The sequence below is a fragment of the Kogia breviceps genome, chromosome 5, assembly GCF_026419965.1.
Source record: "Kogia breviceps isolate mKogBre1 chromosome 5, mKogBre1 haplotype 1, whole genome shotgun sequence".
In the NCBI taxonomy this organism is placed as follows: Eukaryota; Metazoa; Chordata; class Mammalia; order Artiodactyla; family Physeteridae; genus Kogia; species Kogia breviceps.
Window position 1 is genome coordinate 105,388,477 of NC_081314.1, and position 25,857 is coordinate 105,414,333.

The 25,857-nt window shown below is 34.0% G+C and overlaps 1 protein-coding gene across 10 annotated transcripts in view; it reads right to left on the reverse strand.

Annotated features, from left to right (window-relative positions):
* The window catches only part of EPHA6 (EPH receptor A6), an 850,011-nt gene that overhangs the window by 699,689 nt on the left and 124,465 nt on the right, over positions 1 to 25,857 (reverse strand). The window lies entirely within an intron of this gene.

Below are 25,857 nucleotides of genomic sequence, written 5' to 3' on the forward strand. Positions count from 1 at the left end.
TTAGAGGTGAGGCAGTGAAGAGGAAAGGGTAAGTACCAATCCCTGAGGCAGGAGGGTATAGGTATGTTTTAGCAACAGCTTGAAAGGGCAACAAACAGAGAGGCAAAGAAGGTGCAGAAAAGCCTTTGTAAGCATTGGAAACACTTTGGCTTTTACTCTGAGCTAGATCATTGGATTTTCTTCACTTCTGTGTGTTTACATACAAGCATTCTGCCACCTATATGAATAGAAAAAACTTATCTTTCTTTTAATTTTAGTAAAAATGTTTGAGTACATTAAAATTAATTGGCATTGTCATTATTTATACATCTAATACTGAATACTTCTATATTACAAATTTAGATTGTAAGCATATTTTATTTGTATAATAAAAGTTATAATAATTTTCAATAAACAAAAACACATTCTGGTAACTTTACAGCCTTTTTGGAAGAACATACTAGTCATCATAATTTCTCATTTCTATTAAAGTACAGTGGAAATGATAAACTGTTTTCTATAGTGAATGTGTTCTATTTCTTGATACCACACTTCAGTGATTTATAATAAGCTTATTTAACTCATCCAGTTTGGAGTTTCTTATTTTATTTGGCTGTAGAGAGTTAATTAATCGAGACTGGCTGGGCTTCCCTGGTGGCGCAGTGGTTGAGAATCCGCCTGCCGATGCAGGGGACACGGGTTCGTGCCCCGGTCTGGGAAGATCCCACATGCCGCGGAGCGGCTGGGCCCGTGAGCCATGGCCGCTGAGCCTGCGCGTCCAGAGCCTGTGCTCCGCAACGGGAGAGGCCACAACAGTGAGAGGCCCGGGTACCGCAAAAAAAAAAAAAAAAAATCGAGACTGGTGGAATTTCAATTGATATAGTTTCTAACAGAATGGCTTCTTTCCTCCGTCTATTGGATTGTTGAAACACTAATACTTTCAAATTATCTACTTTAAATTTCCACAAATAAATAATTTATATTATCCATCAAGCAAACTTAAAAACAATTCTGTATCTAAAATTTCATTTGTAAGTTGCTTGCTTGAAATTCAGACGGTATTTTCCAGAAGAAACAATGAGTTCCTTTAGAACTGTGGATACAATTTTACAAAACACACCCACTGTTTATCAGGGGTGATCCAAAAATCTCACAGAGGCACATAAAATTACCCATCTAAATACCTTTCATCCTAACATATTATAGGTCTTATATGACTCTTACAGGTAAATTTAAAGGCAAACCAGAACTATTAGAGCTCATTTAAAATGGTAAGCTAACCATTCAGAATATAAATAGTAAGACAAAATACAACTAATAAAATCTGAGAACTGTCAAAATAAATGTCCAAAATTCTAAGCATTTTTCCCATTGGAGAGCCTCTAAGGTACTTATCCAGTGATTATTCTTATTTCAGATAAATTTCTAATCAGAATTGATTTTATTCCTCAGGGAATGCATGTAATTACTATTGTCTACACTGCATCCTCTACTCTCCCATATAGGAGTATAGAGATAAACTGTCAATAAAATCTGTTTGAGTAGTTACATTTTAACATCTTCAGACTATATCTCTTCATATTAATAAAAAGTATTAACCATTCTCATCAATCAATTCTCCTAAAATATGAGATTAAATAAATGTGAAAAATTACATCCGTGACAGAAAAAAAAGTTCTGAAATCATTACATATCTTTATTTAAAAATATGTTGGGTTTGGAAAAAATGTTTAGATGGAGAGAGAGATCAGGAATGAGAAGAATATGACATGCATACACTGAATCAGAACTAATCTGAACCAAGAGATAAGGAAATAACAAAATACATGCAAATAATGAAAAATGTGGTTCTTTTCAAAGCACTACATAAGGATGTTTAACAAAATGGTACATTATTTTCTATGTTAAATTAATGATGTTTGAGAAACAATAGTGTTTCTTCTCTCTGTAATCAAAAAAACAACAACAACAACAAAAAAGAAAGAAAGAAATTAGAATGAGATTCAGATACCAAAATAGCCAAAAGGGATCAACTGCTAAATTTAATCTTATCCAAGAATACTGAAAGTAATTTAAATTAGATTTTTAAATTTGAATATGATTCACGAAAATGAGTATACATAAATTCAAGATTGCTATAAGATCTAAAAGGCTAGGAAATTTACTAAAAATATATTGTCATTAGTAGATATAGAAATGCTATCATATTTAAATCATAATGTATTCTTTGAAAACACTGCATTTACACAAAGTTATATTTGTATTTATACAGTTACATAACTTTTTTGTTACAATTTCCAAGTATTAAAATAAATAGAGCCTCTAAAAATGTGGGGTCCAAGGAAAGAATGGAAGTATAGTGCTCACATACCAAATGTCTAAATATTTTAAAATGATAAATCATTCTTCAAAGAAGATCAAACTCTAAGTATGTTCTATTTGCCTACTTTAGAAAGATACTGGAAGGCCAGGGTCAAATTTAAAATATTTGGACTTCACAGAATTTCATGCCAGCATGTGGTAGTCCATCCAGAGCCAACCCCTAACCTTAGCCAACCCCGTTTCTATTTCTTCCCTGATGCTAGGTAAATCCCATACCATGAAGGACTTCACACAAGCACATATATGAGCATCCCAGTCGTCATGTCCCAGCTGTGTCCCTCTTCTGATACAAAAAGATGCCAACCCTGGTCCTCTATTCAACCTAGGTTGAGCATACCAGTAACACAGTTCACCCTTTGGAGGGTGGACCCCCAATAAGAAGCCTTAAAGTTCTTGAAAGGAGATTTGAAGCCATCTGAGCAGGGAATTCAGGGGTCTTACCTATAGTGTGGTACAGAAGGAAAGCATAGGATCTAAGTAGCATATTACCTTATTGCTCAAGGTCATTGCTTCACAAAGAGGGTTGTAGCTAGAGAAATGAATGGGGATGGCCATCTAAAGCTCTAGGAATAGTGTATCGTCTTTCATTCCCAAGTCTAAAGCAAGGTACAATCTTCCAAGACCAAACCAGGAAGTAATACAAAATATGAACAGACTAATTACCAGTACTGAAATTGAATCAGTAATTTTAAAACTCCCAATAAACAAAAGTCCGGGACCAGATGGCTTTATAGGTGAATTTTACCAAACATTTAGAAAAGAGTTAACACCTATCCTTCTGAAACTATTCCAAAAAACTGCAGAGGAAGGAATACTTCTGAACTCATTCTGTGAGGCCACCATCACCTTGACACCAAAATCAGACAAAGATATCACAAAAAAGAAAATTACAGGCCAATACCACTGATGAACACAGATGCAAAAATTTTCAACAAAATACTAGCACACCAAATCGAACAATACATTAAAAGGATCATATAACATGATTAAGTGGGATTTATCTCAGGATGCAAGGATTGTTTAATATCCACAAATCAATGAACGTGATACACCACATTAAAAAATTGAAGGATAAAAACCATATGAATATCTTGGGACTTCCCTGGTGGTCCAGTGGCTACAACTCCAGGCTCCCAATGCAGGGGGCCCAGGTTCGATCCCTGGTCAGGGAACTAGATCCCACATGCCACAACCAAGAGTTCACATGACACAACTAAAAATCCCACATGCCACAACTTAAAAAAAAAAAAAATCCTGCATGCTGCAACTGAAGATCCTGCACGCGACAACGAAGATCTTGCACACAGCAACGAAGATCCCGCATGCTGCAACTAAGACCTGGTGCAGCCAAATAAATAAATAAATATTTAAAAATGTATGATCATCTATAGATGCAGAAAAAGCTTTTGATAAAATTCAACATCCATTTTTGGTAAAAGCTCTTCAGAAAGTGGGCATAGAGGGAACCTACTTCTTCATAATAAAGGTCATACATGTCAAACCCACAGCTAATTTCATACTCAATGGTGAAAAGTTGAAAGCATTTCTTGATAAAGCAGAAACTAGCACACCATTGTAAAGCAATTATACTCCAATAAAGATGTTAAAAAAAAAAAGAAAATAGCTGACAGAATTGACCAACTTAACAGCAGACCTAATGACAGGTTTGATTATTTCATCATCCAACTTCTATAATTACTAGATGTATGTACACATTTCAAACTGGAGAGTAAGTTATACATGTGCTTGTCTTAATTAGAGGCAGGACTTTAATCCCCTGGAAAAAACTTGGTATATGGCTGAAGTTGCCAGAAGTCTGCGCATACATACAGCTTAGTGTTGTACATCACCTAAGACTATTTCTCCACTGATAAATCTCTTGGGCAGTTCCATTTAAAATTAATCTTTATTAGAAGTGATAGGAAATGTAAAAAGCTATGAACAGTACTTAATCCATTCATGCCTGAGTGTTCTCTAAAAACCCATCCCCTGGGCTTCCCTGGTGGCGCAGTGGTTGAGAGTCCGCCTGCCAATGCAGGGGACACGGGCTCGTGCCCCGGTCCGGGAAGATCCCACATGCCGTGGAGCAGCTAGGCCCGTGACCCATGGCCACTGAGCCTGCGCGTCCAGAGCCGGTGCTCCGCAACGGGAGAGGCCACAACAGTGAGAGGCCCGCGTATCAAACACACAAAAAAATAATAAAAATAAAAAATAAGAAAAATAAAAACCCATCCCCATCTACACAGAGTGAGTTTTTCTTTCTATAGGAAGCTAAATAAACTAGACTAAAAGGTGGATTCCTTTTGGACATTGAAAGTTAGAACGAGAAAATTAATTCCTAAAGCAAAGGGCAGTCACTGTGGAGTCAGACTGCATTCTTTTTTCAGAGACAAAATAAGGCAATCAAATAGCCTTCCTAGGCAAGAATATTCAGATAATTTGAATTGCTGGTAAACTGACCTAAACATCCAAAATTCTAACGTGAATCTCTCAAATTTACACCTTCTTCCCTCTGAAAATTTTTAGAATTCAAAAGGATTATAAATGTTTATCTAAAAAATAAACTTTAAAATTTTAAAATAAAAGCAGATAGTCTATTTCTCAGCATAGAAAGGGCTGTTGGAAAAATAATTACATTTTTAAATAGCAGTGATAACTTACTCAAAGGCCATAGCTCAAGAAAATTTTAACAAAGGAAGAGAGAAATTAACTTCATACTAAAATGCTTACCTCTTTATCTACAGACAGAAAAGAGAGGGAGAAAAAAATCACACCCTAGATCCATTAGGACCCTGAACAGCTGCAGGGCTGATCTGGTTTAAGGAAAAAAAAAAAATCATTAAAAACCAATATTAAATATCCTGACAGTAGGGACTAGGGAAGGAAGCATCCTAATAACAGTGAAGAAAGAGACTGCTAAATAAAAAATAACTTTGGTTTATACCTTTACCTGTGATTCCTAAATGAATAAGTACTTATATGTATGTAGAACCACTTTCCTCTCTTCCCTTTATTCTGTCTGCATGCACTCTAATTTTAAAATTAGTAACTTAAATTTATTTCTGCCTCTATTTGTAACAGATGCCTGCTATCAGCTAAAAGGGAGATAACTATGTGATAAAAAAATATATTTTTTCTTGACTTATTTCTTCAAAATGTGGTTATGATAAATATATAAAGGGAAATATGAAAAGGAAATAGAATATTACAAAAGATCATTGCAAAGATATAGAATCCAAAAGAACATATGACTTAAAATTAGCTAGTATTACATTGGTAGATGACTAATTAATAAAATAATGAAATAGCCTATCATTACCCAGATATTTTTCCAAAAGTAAAAGATAATCTAAAGATAGATTTAAATGAAACGAAGAAAGAACAACAAAATCATGGGAAATCTATAATTCCTAATTAGGTTCCCTGTATAACTTGTTACCAAGGGTTTTGTGTATGTGGCTATAACTAATTATTCCTCAAGATTAAACTAAATTTAAATGAGAAAGGGAGCAATGCAGAGGAAGAAAATCTCCAACTTCATTCTAAGAATGATAAAAAATAGAAGAGGTGAGAATGAAGAGAAGTCTTCATTTGGTAAAATGACAAACATCTGATTTGTTCCAAACATTCTACCTCTTATCTTGCATAATCTAAATAAACTAAGTAGTTGAATGTACATAGGCATCTCATTATGTAAGCTGTAATGACTTAATTTTAAATCATAAGCATCTAATACTCTCTACCAAAGGAAAGCTTGTTATAGAGGCCTTCTTATTCTAATGTGATATTTTCCTCAGAACCACTTAAATATTCACTTTGAGTCAATATACTGACATAAACTTAGAAAATCAGTGCCCTGAATTTTGCTGCTAGGCATGTAGTTAATAACATAAATCTGTTTTGCAACAGAAAAGTGAAGGCTTTGCATTTAAATGATAAATAGTTTCAGACTAAAACAAGAGAATAAAACAAGAAGCAAAATGCATCATGTGCATATACATTTCTATTTCACTTTGGATAAACATAAAACTTTTTTATTAGCACTACAAAGATATTTAATAAAAAAGTAAGAACTCAATGGCATAGCTATCTGGAAGACAACTACTGAGACTAAGTTTTATAAATAAATTTATTACTTTTGGTGCATTTGTCCTATTAACAGGACCAATATATAGCAAGAAGGATAATTTCTATTAAGAAGGAATGATTCTTCCCATAAAAAATAGTCACATATTCATGAAGATTAAAAGTTCTTAAATAGAGTCCATCTTCTGAATGTCTATAAGCCTTAATTGGTACAAAAAATTAAGATTTTCACTTAACCAATAAATAAGATACTCCAAAAACTATCTTTGAATAGAATTTCTACAATTAAGATATGGAAAATATTCATCTTAATTGTTCTGTCTTATGTTCAACAATTCCATGCTAGTTTCCACAGTACTTCACAAATACAGAAAGCATGTGAAAATAATCTCACAAATCATACTTAATTTCATTCTTATATGGTAGAGATAATAAAGCATATTATCCTGGTTTTATGGATGAGGAAATTGACTTAAAGGAGGGAATTGACTTATTTGAGTCTTCAAAGAAAACAGAAAAATCACCACCACAAGTATCTAGAGGGTCCTATTAGCCCATATGGAGGCTTTGAACTAAAATACATTTAAATAGAATATAATCTCTATGAGGGCAGGGACTTTGTTTGTCCCATTATTGTATCCCCAGCACCAGGGGTATACAATGCCAGGATCACAGTAGGTTCTTAATATTTGCTGACTATGGAAATGAGTAATAGAAGGCCTGAATTCTAACTAAAACAATTTTGAACATTTCCACTCATGGGAGACTACTGTTTCTTACATCAGGTTTCTAAATATCACACATTATTGACAGATATATAAACTTTGAGGTCCCTCCTAAACTAATCATCCTGTTTTAGAGCCTTCATAATGACTTAGCTGAACACAGAAATATCAGATGAATTAACTGAAGTCTGCAAACATCAGATGACTCAGCCAGCACTATGCTAGAGCACAAGATTTTACCTTAGGACAAAGACTCAGGTTGAGAACCGAGAAGTGCTCTGTGTGTGTGGAGCCGGGGTTGGGGGTGTGTGGGGGTGTGGGTGCATGTTTTCAAGATGGAGAGAGGAGGAGAGGAAAATGGTATCAAGAATATGTGTCTGCATCAGGAGAGAGAGAGAGAACTGATAAGTGATGTAACACCCAAGCTGCTTAAAAAGTATTCTTTAAGTAGAATTAAAGAATTCTTTATATTATATAAATATTTATAAATATTCTATATTTATTATATAGATATAAGTATTTATATAATATAAATATTCTTTATATTATATAATATTATATATATTCTTTATATTATATATGAGGACTTTATATTAAAGTCCTCTTTAGTAGAGGACTTTAATATAAAAAGGACTATTTACTGATGCAGTCAGATCACCTATCTTTGCTCTAATTACTAATAAAGTCTACAACCTTGACTGATTAACTTTCTATTTTAACTAAATGTTGTAATATTTAACTATATTATATTATGAATTGGTAATTCTTACAAACATAAGGTATGAAATAAATGAACAGTCAAACTGTACATGTTAATGCAAATTGGGAGAAGAAACGCCTAAGACTGTGATGTTCTGTACACATTGCAAAGAAAATGATTAATGAAGGAGAAAGTATTTAAGCATATCAAATGCTGCTGAAAGGTCCTGTAAAATAAGAACAGTTCAATATTTACTGGATTTTTAACAGAGAAGTTACGGCATCTATGACAAAAAAAGGTTTGGTGGAGTGCTAATGTGGGCAGAAGCACAATCTTCATGCAGTAATCTGAAGAAGAGTGCTTTTTTTAATCATAGGTATGTAATGTGTAAAATAAATTTATAGAGATTCTTTTAAGGTAAGAAGATGATTCTCTACATATGTTTCAGTTCATGTTCTGGCCCATTAATGTTGCTTAACACTTCACAAAGGTATCTATTTTGACATGGTCTTTCAAAATATGTTAGACCTTCACAATTCATATAAAATTATAACTCTACCCAGGCCTACAGTTCCATAGGAATTGTTCCTGATATGTCAAAGCTTGCTTGACACCAGAATCCTACATGTGAAACTATATCTAATGATCATCAGCTTCTCCAATGGCTTCAAATTGAGATTTGTCTACGTTAATTGACTTAGAGATATAAACTACATGTGCCATAAATAAATGTCTGACTTGCACAAAATTATGATAGGTTATACTAATTTTGTGTGGCATATTTGTATTTAATGATTCTTAAACACAGAATGTAAGTGTATGTATAGTGAGAAAATTGTGAAAGCACAAGTACTAGAAGAGACATGGATGAAGATATTTGAGAACTTGTGCTTTCACAATTTTCCCCTACACCTCATTTGTAATCTCACAAATTATTGATTACCTAGAGTACCTAGAGTACAGTTTAAATGTATTCTTTCTGTAAGACTGTTTAAAAGAACTGCATGGTTTTAAATAGGATCTGACATAATCATCACTGTGCAATAAGCCAGACAGTGTAATAAACTTACCTGTTATTTCAAACCACCTTTAGAAAAAGTTTCATTAATCTTTTCTTAGGGGAAAAAAAGCAAAATAATATTTGAAGCTAACTAAATAAAAATGCTTAACAACCATACACCTTGCAAACTTCAAGAAAAAAAACTATACCTGGATATTACATATTATATTCCACAGAATAATAACCTAAAATTGCTGTTAGCATAGTAATAAAAAAACCTTATGATGCATTGCATGTAGTTTTAAGGTCATGTTGGGAACATAAATCTTTCAGCTCTAAAATATATTATATGGGACCAGTGAACTTAGGTACTTTTGTACTTTTGTACTTAGGTGCTTTGTAACAGGCAAAAATAACTAGATGGATGTTAAATATCCTGTATACTTCTGATTAACCCAATATTCTTAAGAGACAGAAGAACAGAGAGGTGTCAACAATAAATATTATGAAATACTTTTCATATGAATATACTATCAAAATACATTGAAAATATGTTTCTCTGTGTGTGTTAGTTATATTATATTTTTCTATGAAAGTTTACAATTCATAAATCCAATAAGCAAAACACTGCACATTTCCTAAGTAGCTAAAAATTAAAAGGACATGGAATTAAGTGATACATATACTTAAAGAGATATGGTTCCCAAAGTTAAGAAGCTTACATTCAAAGTCAGTATCATCTCTTACATATACTGAAAGGATCTAACATATACTAAAAATAGTTAATATTTAGAGCAATGATTTAAGTAAAATGCAACAGTTTATAAGTTAATAGAAAAAAAATCAATGAATATACACATCTGAGAAATTAGAAATATAGTGAAGTAGAATATAGAAAAAAAAAATTCCAGGGGAAAAATTCATAAGAGAAGAAAAAATTGTAAACAAGCATATAAATAGGAGGTATAAAATATGTCATGATAGAAGGTAAAATACACATGTCAGTTTTCAAACAATAATTGTTTAATATCCACTTTTAAAAGATAAAGACTTCAAGATTTTATAATAAACAAAATGCAACTGCAACCCACATACTAGCTATGGATCCACTCTCCTCATTCCAACTTTTCTGCAAACACATCAGATTCATCTCTTTACTATTCAGAGTGTTCACTCTATCTCCTGTTTCCAATCTTAAATACAAAAATCTATCAAAGTGCTTGGTAAAATAAAGGATATTCCAATGATTAAAACACATACACCCACCCACACAAGAATAACTGCTACACAAATGCATGTTGCTAATAAGGGTAACAACTAAAACAAAATAACCCAAAAAAGTTAAGAGTAAAAGGACTTCCTAGAAAAAAATATTAGCATCTGATGGGTACCAGTCATGAAAAACTTGGCAATATATTTGAGAATTCTAAGAAGGTATTTAAGCCACTGATAAAGTAATTTCACTTTTAGAATAAGTTTTAAATAATAATTGTGAAATAGTGAAATGATAGAATGCCATCCAGTTATTAAAATTCATTTTGAAAAGAACATTTAATGGCTTAGAAAATATATACATAATATATTAAGTGGAAAAACTGAACTATGTAAAACAATAAGTTAACTCTATTTTACATTTTGAAAAATATATGCATACATTATATATTATCTAACAATTTTACATATATCATATTATATAACCCATGTGGTTAACAGTATTATATAATAATAATAATAATATTCACAGAGAAAGTATAGACACACACACATAGAGCTGAGGAAAGAACTCTTAATAAACTGAAATAACTGGTTATTTCTCAAAGAAAGGATTATCAGTGAATTTTACTTTCTTCCTCATGATTTGTAAGTTTTATAATTGTCCATAATTTTATGTTTATACAAATAATGGAATATATACTCCATGTGTAAGCATAAAATTATTATTAAAAATACAGTTTCCAAGCACAACAAACTAAAGTCTTTCCAAATTAATTCTAGGAAATTTATACACTTCTGATAATAAAAATATAACAATCTTATTTACTACAAAAAAAAATCAACAAATTGGCCCCTTATAAAAAAGTAACAGCAACAGCAACAACAACATGGCTCAAACTAACTTGGGAGCAGAAATGTGGACTTAAACAAATTCAGCCAAACTTTTAAGAAACTGTTAAATCTTATCTGCGCTATTATTAAGTTACTGTCTCTCAGCTTCAGAGGTATCCTTCTGCTTTGCAGTGCTAGGACTGGGCCCTGTGAACCACGTTTTGGCTTTGCCAGTTGGTTCCCTGTAAGGGTCTCAAAAGAAATTCTGAATAACTGGAAACACATCTGATGCTCCTGGATGGGAATACTGTAATCCATAATACTGATGGGATACTTTGATACAGTAAATGTGTCCATTTTCCCCACATTCATCTATAATGTAAATTCAATTCTAATATATATACCAGCTCTATATTTTTAGGAAACTTAGTAAACTTATTCTAAAAAGTATAGGAAAGGATAACATTTCAAGAATATCTAAGTCATTTAAAAAAAAGAAGAACCTACAATTATGACTTGTCCTATTGATATTACAATATTCTATAATTCCACAGTAATAAAATCTTATATACTAGCACAAAGGAGGCAAACGGATCATGAAACAGAATACAGTATTTAAAGATAGACCATGTTTATATGGGAAGTAAACATCAAGTAATGAGTATATACAAAATCAAAGTGCAACAGATGGGCTATTCAATAGAAAAACTGGATCACTATATAAAAAACAAAACTGTATTTCTATGTGATCCCTTATAAGAAGGTTGATCCCCAAAGGCAACTGATCTAAATGTGAAAGGTTAAACTATAAAGTTAATATATAGTGTAAATAAATCTTTGTGATCTAGGGTTAGGGAAAGACTTCTTAAACAATAACCTGAAGTAGAAAATATAAAGTGAAAAATGGATGAATTTGATTACATCAAAAACAAGAATTCCTATTCAGTAAAGGAGACCACAAACAAAATTGATAGATGACAGATTTGGATACGGTTTTTGCAGTGTTAAGAGCTATGAAGGAAAAATATCTAGACTACATAAAGAATTTTTACAAATAAATAATTTTTTTAAAAAAGAACCAGTAACCCCAATTTTAAAATACCTAAGGATATAGGATAATACCAACAAGTATATGAAAAGATTCAGAAACTCGTTAAAATTTAAAGAAACTGAAGTAGCACTGGAATAAAATTTTAGACTCATTAAGATTGACAAAAATGAAAAAGCTCTATCTTTTCAAGTACTGTCAAGATAGATGTAAGTAAGAAGCTTTATAAATTGTTGATGAGAGAGTAGCCTCTTACAGCTATTATAGAGGGCAATCTTCTGGCAGTTAAATTGAGTATGCATACACATTATGACATGTACATTTATACACACACTCACAAATACATAAACCCTAGAGAAATATTCAGCAGGCCTATAACTGGAAAAGTATAAGTATGTTCATCATAGCATGATTTATAGTAACTGGAAGTTGGAGGTAATCACTACAGATAAGTAAACTATAGTGGAACCAAACAGCAAAAAACTACATTCACAGCAATTAGTACTAAAAGAGTAAATGAACACCCAGTAACAAATATAGATTTTAAAACATAGGGCTGATAAAAAAAATAGTGTGGATCAAAATGAGGTCTATAGTTTATGAAAACCAAAATAACATATTCACAAGACAGTTTACATTGTCTAAAACCATATACAAATTAAAGGTTTTCTACTCAAATACAAGAGAATCATTGTCTATGGTAAAAGAAGAGGAATATGTATAGGAAACAGGATTAAATAAATAAAGCAAGAGAGGACTTGCATAGACTAAGGATGATAATGTGGCACTGAACTAATTAGTAGCCAGCAATAAGAGGCAGCCATGATTGGTCATTCCAGCCTCTAGAGGCACCTCTCTTCCAGAAAGTGAAAAGACTAAATAGGTCTCACTTATACAGGAATAAACCACCCTAGGGATTTAGAGATCTGGGAGACCACCATAGGAGAGAGCCACATGAAAAGTCTAATTCCTCCTAATCTTTGCAAATTTGGAAACAGGGTTGTGCTATCTTGGGGATATAATGATATTATTTTGCTCAAATCTAGAGGTTTGTATATACTGATTGCCACAGATGTTGTTTTTCACTTTACATAGACATATGTAAGAGAGATCAAAGTTTAAACCATAGTATTTTTTCCACTACTTGATGTTTTGGTACATTTCTTCACTTTTAACAAGGGAGACAACAGAAAGAACCCTACTGCATGACACATGATGAGTTTTCTGGAAATAAATTGTATCCACTGTGGACACAGACATACCCAAGCATGTCTGGCAGTCTGCTGCACAATACAGAAGTCTTTCCACTGGATTTGTTGCAATAAGCTGCGAATACTGGTAGAGAATACCTCCAAAAGAAAGAAGAAAGACAACCTACAGTTGACCCAGTAACAAGGTCCTCAACACTGGAAAGTTGGAAAGGAGTGTTTTTGAGTATAAATGCCAGAAATATTAAAAGTGGCAAAGGGTTTGCAAGGGATTAAAGTTTGTGTGACTGGGTGAGTTAGCCTAACTTGAATTTGCTTGTTGGTGTTCTATGTGGAGATGACAAATTAATGCAGCTATTACTAGATTAGTGATTAAGGTATAACAACTTATTATTTTTTACTCTTCTGTTTCTGAATGGGTTTCAAATTATTCCAAAAAGTGCTCTTCAGGGCTTCCCTGGTGGCGCAGTGGTTGAGAATCCGCCTGCCGATGCAGGGGATACGGGTTCGTGCCCCGGTACGGGAAGATCCCACATGCCGCGGAGCGGCTGGGCCCGTGAGCCATGGCCGCTGAGCCTGCGCGTCCGGAGCCTGTGCCCCGCAACGGGAGAGGCCACAACAGTGAGAGGCCCGCGTACCACAAAAAAAAAAAAAAGTGCTCTTCAGTATTTCCTCCTTTATCATTTTTGTTTTTCATACACGTCTAATTTCTGTTCCTTGTCTTTGGCAAACCACTACTGGAAATGACAAATTACAAAATGAGATTCAACGGGCACATGAAGGTGACTGAACAAGTACAGTAGACTAGGGAATGCAGGCATGGACCATGTTGCTTCTCTCTACATACAGCTGCTTTTGCCAGAGTAAAGCTAATTTGCTTTTAACCAAAATGAGATATTTAAACTTAAAGATAAAGGGGATATTTTCTGCGACTCTTCACAATGGAATACAGAAAATTAATCTTAGGAATATTTGCCTGCATTCTTACTAAATTCCCAATTATTTTGAGAATGGAATCTCTTTTGATCTGAAATATTGCTGAAGTACACTCAGAATGCTATCCTAAGTGAACCTTTCTAACAGTGGATTTACTATTAGGACTGGGAGCAGGTACCGATCAGAACTAGAACAAAAGGAAGATGTTATATTCTCCCTTCCACTGTACTACCCAATTCATTCTCTGTTCCCCAATTTACACTATATGTCACTTCAGTGTAACTTTCTTGCTTGAGATATAATCAAATTTAAATTCTTCCTTGAATGGCATTCAATGTGCTCCATGGTCTGACATTAATTCACTTTAATTTCAGATCTTCCTTGTAGCAGATGCTGTCAGTACTCTGCCCATTTCCTCGGACCTTTCAGGATGCTTTAACAACTCTGTGCATGAGGGCTGTCATTTTATTCCTCAAAACTGCAAGTCTCTGTGTACACACGGGTCAGAAGTGCTAAGGAATTAACATCCCTAGGGGAAAAGCCCTCTAAAAATAACTCATGGAATATAGTGTATGAGACATGTTTTATACCATTTCCCTGAACGTCCCAGTGGGATTAAGCTCCAGTTATCCATGGTATTAACTAGCTTAATAAAGCACCCTTTATTGCTGCCATCTTTTTTCTGTGTCACTTTTCTTCCCTGACCCATGCTTCCTGCATCTACCAAATAAACTATCTGCACTCAAATTCTTACCTCAGCATCAGATCACAGGGGAACTGCAACTAAGCCAGTTGGTACAAATAAACAATTCTAGGAAGCAAGTAGCCCAGTAACTGGATTACTCACTAGCCAAATGGCAACAAGAATTCCAGTGCTGGTAATAAGTGAATAGTGATACCCACTGGCATTCTGAAGTATCTCAATTACTAACATTCTTACCTGTGCTGAAATGGGATTTCATAAAGTAGAAGGGTTGCATTGGTTTATGTAATATCTCCAGAATTTGAGAAAGATACACTGCAGTAGCAAAGGTAATTATAAAGGACAATGGTTACTGTTAAATACCATCAATGCATTGAAGAAAGAAAAATGACAAACTCAACTCAGCCAACACCCAACTCCAACAGCCAACATGGTGTGAAATCAAAGGCTTTTTAAATAAAATAATAGTATTTATAGAGATACTAGTCTCCTGCAGCTGAAAGGTGTTAGAGATGCAAACCAAGCTCAGGACCTCACTGTGCTAGGTAGGAACCAAACTGCTGAGAAGGAGGAATTTACAGCCTTGTCATATCTCTTACATAAAGTCAGGCATGGATAAATAGGAAAACCTCTAAGAGCTAGAAGAGACATGGATGAAGATATTTTTGAGAACTTGAATTCCCAGACTTCCCTAAAGTCTTTGGGCCTGTAGAAATAGCTCATTCACCCTTGCAAAAGGACAACAGCCTCCCTTTGCCTGAGGGACATGCAGTGGCCTCACCTCAAGTAGATATCTGGCAAGACAAAGCCTACCCTCTTCAAAATCTCCCTTTCCACCTCCTTCAAGCCTCTAGGCTACAATTATAGTAAATTCTCAGTGTAACCCAATAGTGAAAACACTCTCCTTTCATTAGAAGGAAAGTGATTATTGATCAATAAAGGGTAGAGTTAAGAGTCTGCTTATGAAACTGTTTCCCTAGTTTCAATAAGAATGATGGGATTTTTGAATAGCAGAGGCCAAATGGTGACACTTAAATGTAACAGTGAAGGTGGATGTAATTGTTCTAACGCAAAAATGGGTAGCCAAGCTTGAAGGGCAACCAAAAGGCACTGACATACCAGGATCTGCGGCACTGACTAACAGATAACAATGATCCCAGAAATGAGACAAATTAGAAACCAATGAGGGTACTGCTGAACTCACAAAACCAAAGATTTTGTGATGGTTCAAGACCAGGAGCCATCAAAGCTTATGCCAGGGCTGACAATGAAGCCGTTATCCCAGACTGCTATCTGTACTACAATAGTTCTCATATCCCCAGACCATCAACTTAAGAGCAAGCCAACTCCCTTCTAGGAAGGTACCCAAAATGCCAGAGGAGGTCACAAGCTCTGGGGAATAAACACACACAATCTAGAGAACTGGTTTACAAACACAACAGCTCACTTGCCTCCAGGGGCAGGTAACTCCAAGGCACCTACCAAAGACATTTCTTTCACTTGAACCATTTTCTCAGGATTTATGTTTAGGTTTTGGGTTTCTGCAAACCACGCAATAGACAAAATGAAATAATTATTTTAACTATTTTGCTCCTTTCTCTTTTCCACCTATGCTTATCATTCCCTTCCCTAGTACTTCTCTACCCATCCAAATTCTATTCACACTTCAGGAAACTCAAATGTTACATATTAAATAAAGCTTCCCTAATTTCCCCAAGTACAGTTTTCCCCCATTTCATAAGCAATGTATTTATTACTGAAAAAAAATTAATATTCAGGACAACTGGATACACCTGTATGCAAAAGAATAAAGTTGGATCACTTCCTTACCCTGCATGCAAAAATTAATGCAAACTGGCTCATAGATTTAAATGTTAGAGCTAGGGCTTCCCTGGTGGCGCGGTGGTTGAGAGTCTGCCTGCCGATGCAGGGGACACGGGTTCGTGCCTCGGTCCGGGAGGCTCCCATATGCCGCGGAACGGCTGGGCCCGTGAGCCATGGCTGCTGAGCCTGCGCGTCCGGAGCCTGTGCTCCGCAACGGGAAAGGCCACAACATTGAGAGGCCCGCGTACCGCAAATAAATAAATAAATAAATAAATGTTAGAGCTAAAGCTATACAAATCTTAAAAGAAAACATAGGAGTAAATCTTTGTGACTTTGGATCAGTCAATGGTTTCTTACATACGAAACCGAAGGAACAAGCTACAAAAGAAAACAAATAGATTACTTGGACTTCAAAATTTAAAAAAAAACCTCTGTGGCGCAAATGATATCATAAAGAAAGTAACAATCCACAGAATGGGAGGAACTATGTGTAAATCGTATACCTAATAAAAGACTTGTATCCAGTGTAAAGAACTCTTAAAACTAGACAAAAAAAACCCAATTAAAAACTGGGCAAAGGATCAGAATAGAAATTTTTCCAAAGAAAATAGGCAAATGGCTAATAAGCACATGAAAAGCTCTCAGATAATTAACCATTAGGGAAACACAAATAAAAAACAAAATGTGAATCAGCTTCACACCCACTAGATATATTATATGGCTATAAACAAAATGACAGACAATAATCAATGTTGGTGAAAATGGGGAGAAACTGGAACCTTTATACAATGCTGGTGAAAATGTAAAGTGGCACAGAATAATTTGGCAGCTTTTCAAAATGTTAAACATAGAGCTACCATGTGATCTAGCATTTCTGTTCCTAGGTATATACTCAAGAGAAACGAAAACATACTGCCATACCAAAACTTATAAATGAATGTTCATAGCAGTACTATTATACTAACCAAAAGTGAAAATAAACTAAATATCCACCAACAGATGAAGGGATAAAATGCAGTATATTCATATAATTGAATAATATTTGACAATCAAAAGGAACAAATAAATGCTAAATGAAAACAAAAAAGAAATACATGCTAAAACATGGATGAATCTTTACATTATGCTAAGTGAAAGAAGCCAGTCAAAAAACATTACATATAATGTATTATTCCATTTACATGAAATGTCCAGAATAGGCAAATCTATAGGGGTAAAAAGTAGATTAATGCTTGCCTAGTGCTGGAGGTTGGGGTATGTTGAGGTGGGAGGGTTCTGGGGAGCGGATGCTAATGAGTACAGGGTTTCCCTTTGGAATGATGGTTGCACAGCTCTGAATATACTAAAGTCATTGAATTGTACACTTTAAATGAGTGAATTTTGTAGTATGTGAATTATATTTTTATTAATTATATAACATTTATGCATAAATATATTAAATAATAATATCCATCCCTTTCTCTGTTGTACATCATGGCTGTATTATTTAAGACAGTCCATCTGCAAGTTGAATAATCTTAAGTAAAAAGATAGAATTTACTGGTTTCTATACTACCTCAGAAAAGGAAGGCATAGAGCTAGTCACAGGGAAAAAGGGATTCCAAAACTCAAATGCTGTTAGAAATTTCAGTCCTATGCTCTAGTGTTTATTTATTGGCTTTTGTCTGCCTTACAGTACATGGAGTTTGTTCATATAAAGGTAAACATGGTGACAAGCAGTTCAGGGCTTAAATATTGTACTTAACAACTTTTTCTTCTTAAATTTACACTTTGGAGTTATGTTGGCTTGTCTTCAAATCCCAAATCCATAATTTATAAATTATGTGATCTGGGAGATTTATTTTTATCTTCAATTCATAATTAATGAAATAAAATTAAAAGTACCTTTCTTATCATAGGTTATTTCAATCATTTTATGAGATAACACAAGTACAATGGATAGCATAATATCTAATATGGAGTATATATTGAAAATATTGGTTTGTAATCTACAGGAAAGTCATCTAGGTTAATGAAGGGAGGTAAGCCCCTAACTTAATGGTTAGGAACTATATGTCAATCAGATAATCCTTTTCAGAAATTTGAACTAAGAAACATGGGATGTAGGTAGGGTGTGGGTGGGAGGACCAGTTATCATTTGGAACTAAATCTGAAAGTTTATTATATAGTGATCATAAAGACCATAAGAGCAATGCTGAAGTTGAGCTTATGAAGGAATTAGATATTGACAGTAACTGAAACCACAAGTTATTCCCATTATTTTGTTAAGTCTACATTCTTTCACTACGTGATCTCAATCAGTGTGATGATTTTAAATATCATCCTCATATCAGTAATTTCCAAATTTGTATCTAGAGCTCTAATCTCTTCACTGAACTCCAAACTCAAATATACAACAGCCATTTTTTTTTTTTTTTTTGCGGTACGTGGACCTCTCACTGTTGTGGCCTCTCCCATTGCGGAGCACAGGCTCCGGACGCGCAGGCTCAGCCGCCATGGCTCACAGGCCTAGCCGCTCCACTGCATGTGGGATCTTCCCAGTCCGGGGCATGAACCCGTGTCCCCTGCATTGGCAGGCGGACTCTCAACCACTGAGCCACCAGGGAAGCCTTACAACAACAGCCTTTTTAACATATTTACTTAGCTGTCCTACAGGCATCACAAAACATGGTTGCAATAGAACTCCAGATTCTCCCCTTCCACCCCTCTGCTCATCTGCCAGTCTTACCCATTTTAAGATTGTGGTAAATGCAACCACAATCTACCAGGCAGTCACGGCAATACTCTAGGAGTGATCCTTCAATTATTTTCCCCTCATATCTGACACATAATTCAACAGCTAGTCATATTAGCTTTACTTCGCAAACATATCCAACACACACTAATTTTTCTCCATCTGTGCTGCCAACAACTTAGTTCAAACAGTCAGCTATTACTAGGTCTATTGCAACTGCCATCCAACTAGTCCCTGCTTTTAGTCCTGCCCCTTCATGATCCACTTAGTGACCACAGTGGAGCAAAGGTGACCCTTTAAAAATAAAAGTAAGAATCATTGGGGGAGACTCACTAATATGACTATGAAGACTGAATTTTAGCAACAGAAATAACAAATGAGTATTTCATGTTAATGTCCCATTATCAACCATCTCTCCCTCCAACAAATATATACAGTAAGAATGCCAAGCAAAAAGCCAGTACACAAAAATCTTAATCATTCAAAGAAATATCATTACCAATATTAAAGTACTGCTCAATATTATTAACAGTATCTACTGAATGAGTATAACCATTGTGTTAAGACTTTACACACAAACCACCTTTAGTACTCACAAAAATCCTACTATGTAGGTAATATTATCTACATTTTACATATAAGGATGACTAAGTCTTATGGAAGTTGGGTCACTTCCAAAGTGATCCACTTCCCAAGTCAGAGAACTAATAAAACAGCAGAACTGAAAATCAAAATCTTAAAAGGAAACACGATAGCGCATAATGAAGAAAGAGCCCAATATTCAATGAGCAGTTGAGTCACACTGGAAAACAGCAGAATACAGACCTATAATGCTGAGATTTCAGAGACTCTCTTGAACTAGTTGCTAAGAGGCATAGCTTTACTACATTTTCTCTACTTCTTGTGATCTAATAGCTCAGTTCTGGGGGGAGATCCCATGCATGTACATCATTACAGATCTCTTTAAGTTAAATAAAAATTAACAGAACTAAATTATTACTTTTTCCAGCCACCTTATTTTACACAACTAATGAGAATTCTAATATAACTTGGTTATTTACTCCCAGGGATTCCATTATTTTCACAACTCCATTCAGTGCTATATTGACAGGAATTATAAGTGATTGAAATTTAATAACTTCTATAATTATTTGCAGTTACAAGGTTCTCAAGTCTCTAATATATTCCCAATTACAGATTCTTTACATTGTGAAATAGAAATGTTTCATTAAAAGTAAGTAAAGCATGCTTCTGCATATATGAGATTTCCAGATATTTAGAGGCCCCATTTTATAACTTTATCTGGTTCAAATTTTCAAAATTAAATTGAGAACCTCTGTGTGCAATATGGTAATGTCCTTAGTCATCCAACATTGTCATTACCTTTTCTCCTTTTTATATTCTTCACATACTCTGCAACTTCATAGATTTCTCTTCATTTGGGTCTTGCGTTTTGACCCGCCAACGCTACTGTTACCCAAATTCCTTTCAATGATTTCTTGTTATTTTCCAAATCACTCTGAACATTATTCCTGCTGTGTTCGATATACTTAAGCTAAGTCCGTAAGTATTTTACTTCATTCAATTTTTATTTTTCTCATCACTGATTCAATTTTCTACAGCTTCTAGTTTCTCTCCTGTACTGGGTCTGATGTATTATCTGGACAACCCCCGCCCCACCCCTTTTATTAAATTTCATTTTAATGCCTTAATTTTCCTGACAAATTAATTGATTCAGGTCTTTGTAAAATGTGTCTTCTAGCTTCCAGGAACCCCTCTTTGTGGAATTCTAAGCTGTTTACTTCACATAGCTTCTTTTCATTCCATAGTCATGGCATTCATCTAGAAGGAATGAAAATACCAAACTTGATAGTTGCTTTCCAGCTTTGGGGTAAGTAGTTGTATCCATTTGAATTATGCTGGGTTAGGAACAATCTAGTCAGTTAATGGGTCATAGCTATCTGGATATGCTTAAACTTTCTGATTCACTATCAGGATTAGTTACTATCACCTATGTAACTCTTATCAGTTTCTCAATAACCTTCCTGGACAGTGGAGAATGCAAAGGGAGATTTTTTTTCTAATTCCCAATCTCTAAGCCACTTCTCTGCATGAATGGGTTAGGAAGACACTTGTAAAGAGATTCATATGTACTGAACAATGTTCTAAAATTTTGCATGTTAGTTTTACAAAATGGAATATTTTGCCATTTAGCAACCTTTTGACACTGACCTGCTGAAACACTTGCCCAGGAATGCAGAGGGTATATTTACTACTGAATTTCCTACTGAATATTGATTCACGTAACATGAAAAAGACAATTGTTCTAAACAGTTTTATCCCTCAGAGCTACCAGCAAATGATTCTTCAGCTGATTTCTTCAAAGCATTTTTTATATCATACAAACCACAGTTTGTATTTGCTCTTACTTGTAATACTTTTCAAGTGACTCTTATTTTTTAATTAAAATGCATTCATCTAAAAAGTTATTAGCATAACGTGTGAGTAGGTGGAAAATAATGGATTCACTGACATGGATAATAAAATGAGTGTTTTTCATTACATATCTTTTTAAATCACTGAATTGTGTCTGTGAAGGTTAAAATAAAGATCATTTAATAAAAAGCACCAAGCTTGACCCCTATTTAAAAAAAATTCTGCCTGCTTCTGTAGATGCACTGTCATAATATTTTTTTAGATCTTATACTCCTTTTTGCCATTAATCTTGAAATTTACCAAAAATGAGCTCAAAAAAGACTGGGAGTACTGATGCAAGTATTTAATATAACCAATTCTAACAGAGTTAGTGGAAGTTCTTCATATAACTAAACTGTTTTCCTGCTACCTCCTTGGAAATTATGCATTACTAAATACCTTAAAAGTGTCCTGTATAGACATTGAAAAACCATAAACAGTATGAATAAATATCAAGTCTATTCACATGTGTGAATAAAACTCATTAAAACACATGGAAACCTGAATAAATATAAGGGATATAGCACACTCATGGATAAAAACACTAAATATTGGAAACACACATATGATACATCTTTTTGAAGGGCACCTTGTAACACATATCAAATCTAAAAATGTATACCATCTGATATAGTATTTCTAGTCTCAGAAATATGTCTACAGAAATACAGCACAGGAATGTTTACTGAGCAGTTTTCCTAATGGTGAAAATTTAGAGACAAATGAAATATCTACAATAGGTCAATGGATAAATTATAGCTGATTTATATTTTAGAATATATTATAGATGTTAATATAGCTCAGTAATCATTCAAATAATTCATTCAACAAATATTTATTAAGTACCTGTTATGTGCCAGACAGTGTTCTATTTAGGACATAAATCAGTGAAAATGTAAGACAAATTATCTGCTTTCATGGAACATTTATTAGGTGATAGCTTGTTTAAAAGAAAATAAATTTTAAAAGAAACATACAAAATATCAGTGGTGAAAAGTGCTACAGAGAAAAATAAAGTGAGGTGAGGTAAGGGAGCTGTGTGTCAATGAGGGAGTGTTCTTTTATAAGATAATCAAGTGATATTTGAAACCTAACTGAGGGGACAAGACAAGGAGAAGTCTGGGGGAAGCACATTAAAAGAAGTGGAAATAGATCAAGCACAGCTTATCTGAGACCTGAAATAGATCTCAGATAAGCTGTGATCACTAAGACTTAAGGAACCTATAGTGAGGATTCTGGCTTTTACTCTTTTAAGACTTCAAACGACTGGAAGGTTTTGCCAGGAGGAATGACAAGAACTGGCTTACATTTTAAGTGGGTCATTCTGGTTGCTGTCTGGATAATAGGCTGCAGAAGGCAATGAGAAAGAGACATCAGTTAAGATGCTATACTGAAATAGTCTAAGTAAGAGGAGATAAAGCCTGGAATAGATTAGCAGCAGTAAATGTAATGATTCTAGATATATTTTCAGGTTGACCTGATAAGACTTGCTAATTATTTGGATATTGCATATTAAAGAAAGAGGAAATGGCAAGCATGAGATAGATGGCACATGCTGATATAGAAGGTTGCCCATGATATATTGTCAAGTGTGATAAAAGAAATCTGCATTAAAATGTGTAGAACTGGGTGATTTTTATTTTAAAAAAAAAGGAATGTTAAAGATAGATATCAAGTTTTAATAGCAGCTAACTCTAAGAAAGGAAGCAGAGCTGGAAATGTTCACATTTTACTTCATGGACTCTGGCATAATTTGAGTATTTTATTGCTAGTATGTAACATTTCTGTAATTTTAAAGCAATTTTAAAATTGCTTCCTCACTGGAAGAAAGAAGAGATCATAACATATGTGAGTGTTTAAATTAAAAGTAAATGTAGTACTGATAATTTACTTGTAATATTCAATAATATAAATAATCAATGAATTTCCAAATACAATTTCTCAATACATAGTGATTTAATAATTAGAAATGTAAATCTTATCCTTTATTTTTCAATAATATAAATACTAAATTTAATTTCCAAACACAATTTCTCATTTAAAAAAATAAAATATTTGATTGGCATACAATAAAGCATGGTTAACCTAAGTTTCATGGTATTGTGGAAAAATATAGGCTATGGAAAAATCCAGAAAACCCTGAATTCAAATATTGACTCTGACATTGAGTAATGGTAAGTTTAGGAAGCATATCTATATTATGTGATAGTTACCATGCTCAGTGGTGCTTATCAGGCCATTAAATAGAAGGCTCAGACCACAACTAGCTCATCCTCTTGTCTGGACAGGTGTTTTGGGAGATGCTAAATGAAGATGGTCTCCTCTCAGTATAGCGTGGAGCAACAAGACAAGTACCCAGCTTGGGTGATAAGAAAGGATTACGTTTTCCAAGAATCCTGCTGTCAGGATAAGGCCTACCCACCTTCCCTGCCCTGAGGTCAAACCAAGTAAACCTTGGTTTCCTAGGTTGCTGAGAAACAGTAAGTAACTCTTCTCTTTAATTCCTATCTTTCTTCCTGCTTAGAGACTGTGCTACTTTTCACGACAACCCCAGGTCATAGAGATCCCTTCTTTCTCTGAATTGTTATAATTGTATGGACTATAATGCCAAGTTTGCATTTATAATATACTCAGTGCATTTATAATATACTCATTGTTTTCTGTCCTTGTAAATAAAATAAAGTGTACGATATAAACTGGAAATTTCATCAAAAAATGTGATTTTTACCCACAGCTTCAACACTTTGATTTGAGTAAATTTAAATTAGTTACTTAAACTTATGTAATCCTCAAGTTCTATATCTATAAAATAAACATCACAGAGTTGATATGAGGATATCTCCATAAGTGAAGATATTTGATAAACTATAAAGTAAGATATCATAATTTTTTACATAATTGTAAAATATTTTTTACACATTTACATAATTTTAAACAATTATGATAATGATGATGACCTATAGAATACATACTCTATCATAATCTTCTTGATGTCAGATATTGTCTCTTCAATGCCTGAAATCTCTCAGCAAAGAATTATGCGCCTTTTTACTAGGAGTTATTAACAATTGAGTAGTTAGTAATGAGTACTTTGTAAATACTCTTGATATCTAATAATTTCATCTTCAATAAAATAAAATCAAGTTAAAAAATGCTTACTTTGTTTCCTTACATCGCTAATATGAGATAAGGCATATCAGAACAAAGAACTAAATCAAGTCATAGGTTAAAAGATATACCTTGTTCATGGATTGGAAGAACTAATAAAGTGACCATACCACCCAAGGCAATCTACAGATTCAATGCAATCCCTATCAAAATACCAAGGGCATTTTTCATAAAACTAGAACAAATGATCTTAAAATTTGTATAGAAACCCAAAAGACCCCAAAAGCAATCTTGAGAAAGAAGAATAGAACTGGAGGAATCACACTCTCTGGCTTCAGTACTACAAAGCTACAGTCTGGTAGTCAAAACAGTGTGGTTAATGGCACAAAGACAGACATATAAATCAATAGAGAGCCCAGAAATAAACCCACATGCTTATGGTCAATTAATCTACAATAAAGGAGGCAAGAATATACAATGGAGACAAGACAGTCTCTTCAATAAGTGGTCCTGGGAAAATAGGACAGCTACATGTAAAATAATGAAATTTGAACATTCTCTAATACCATCTACAAAAATAGACTCAAAATGAATCAAAGACCTAAACGTAAGACCAGAAACCATAAAACTCCTAGAGAAAAACATAGGAAGAATATACTTTCACATAAATCATAGCAATATATTTTAGATCTGTCTCCTAAAGCAAAGGAAGAAAAGCAAAAATAAACAAGTGGGACCTAATTAAGTTTCAAAAGCTTTTGCATAGCAAAGAAAACCATCAACAAACAAAAAGACAACCTACTAAATGGGAGAAAATATTTACAAATCATATGACTGATAAGATGTTAATATACAAAAGATATAAACAGCTCATACAACTCAACATCAAAAAACAAACAACCT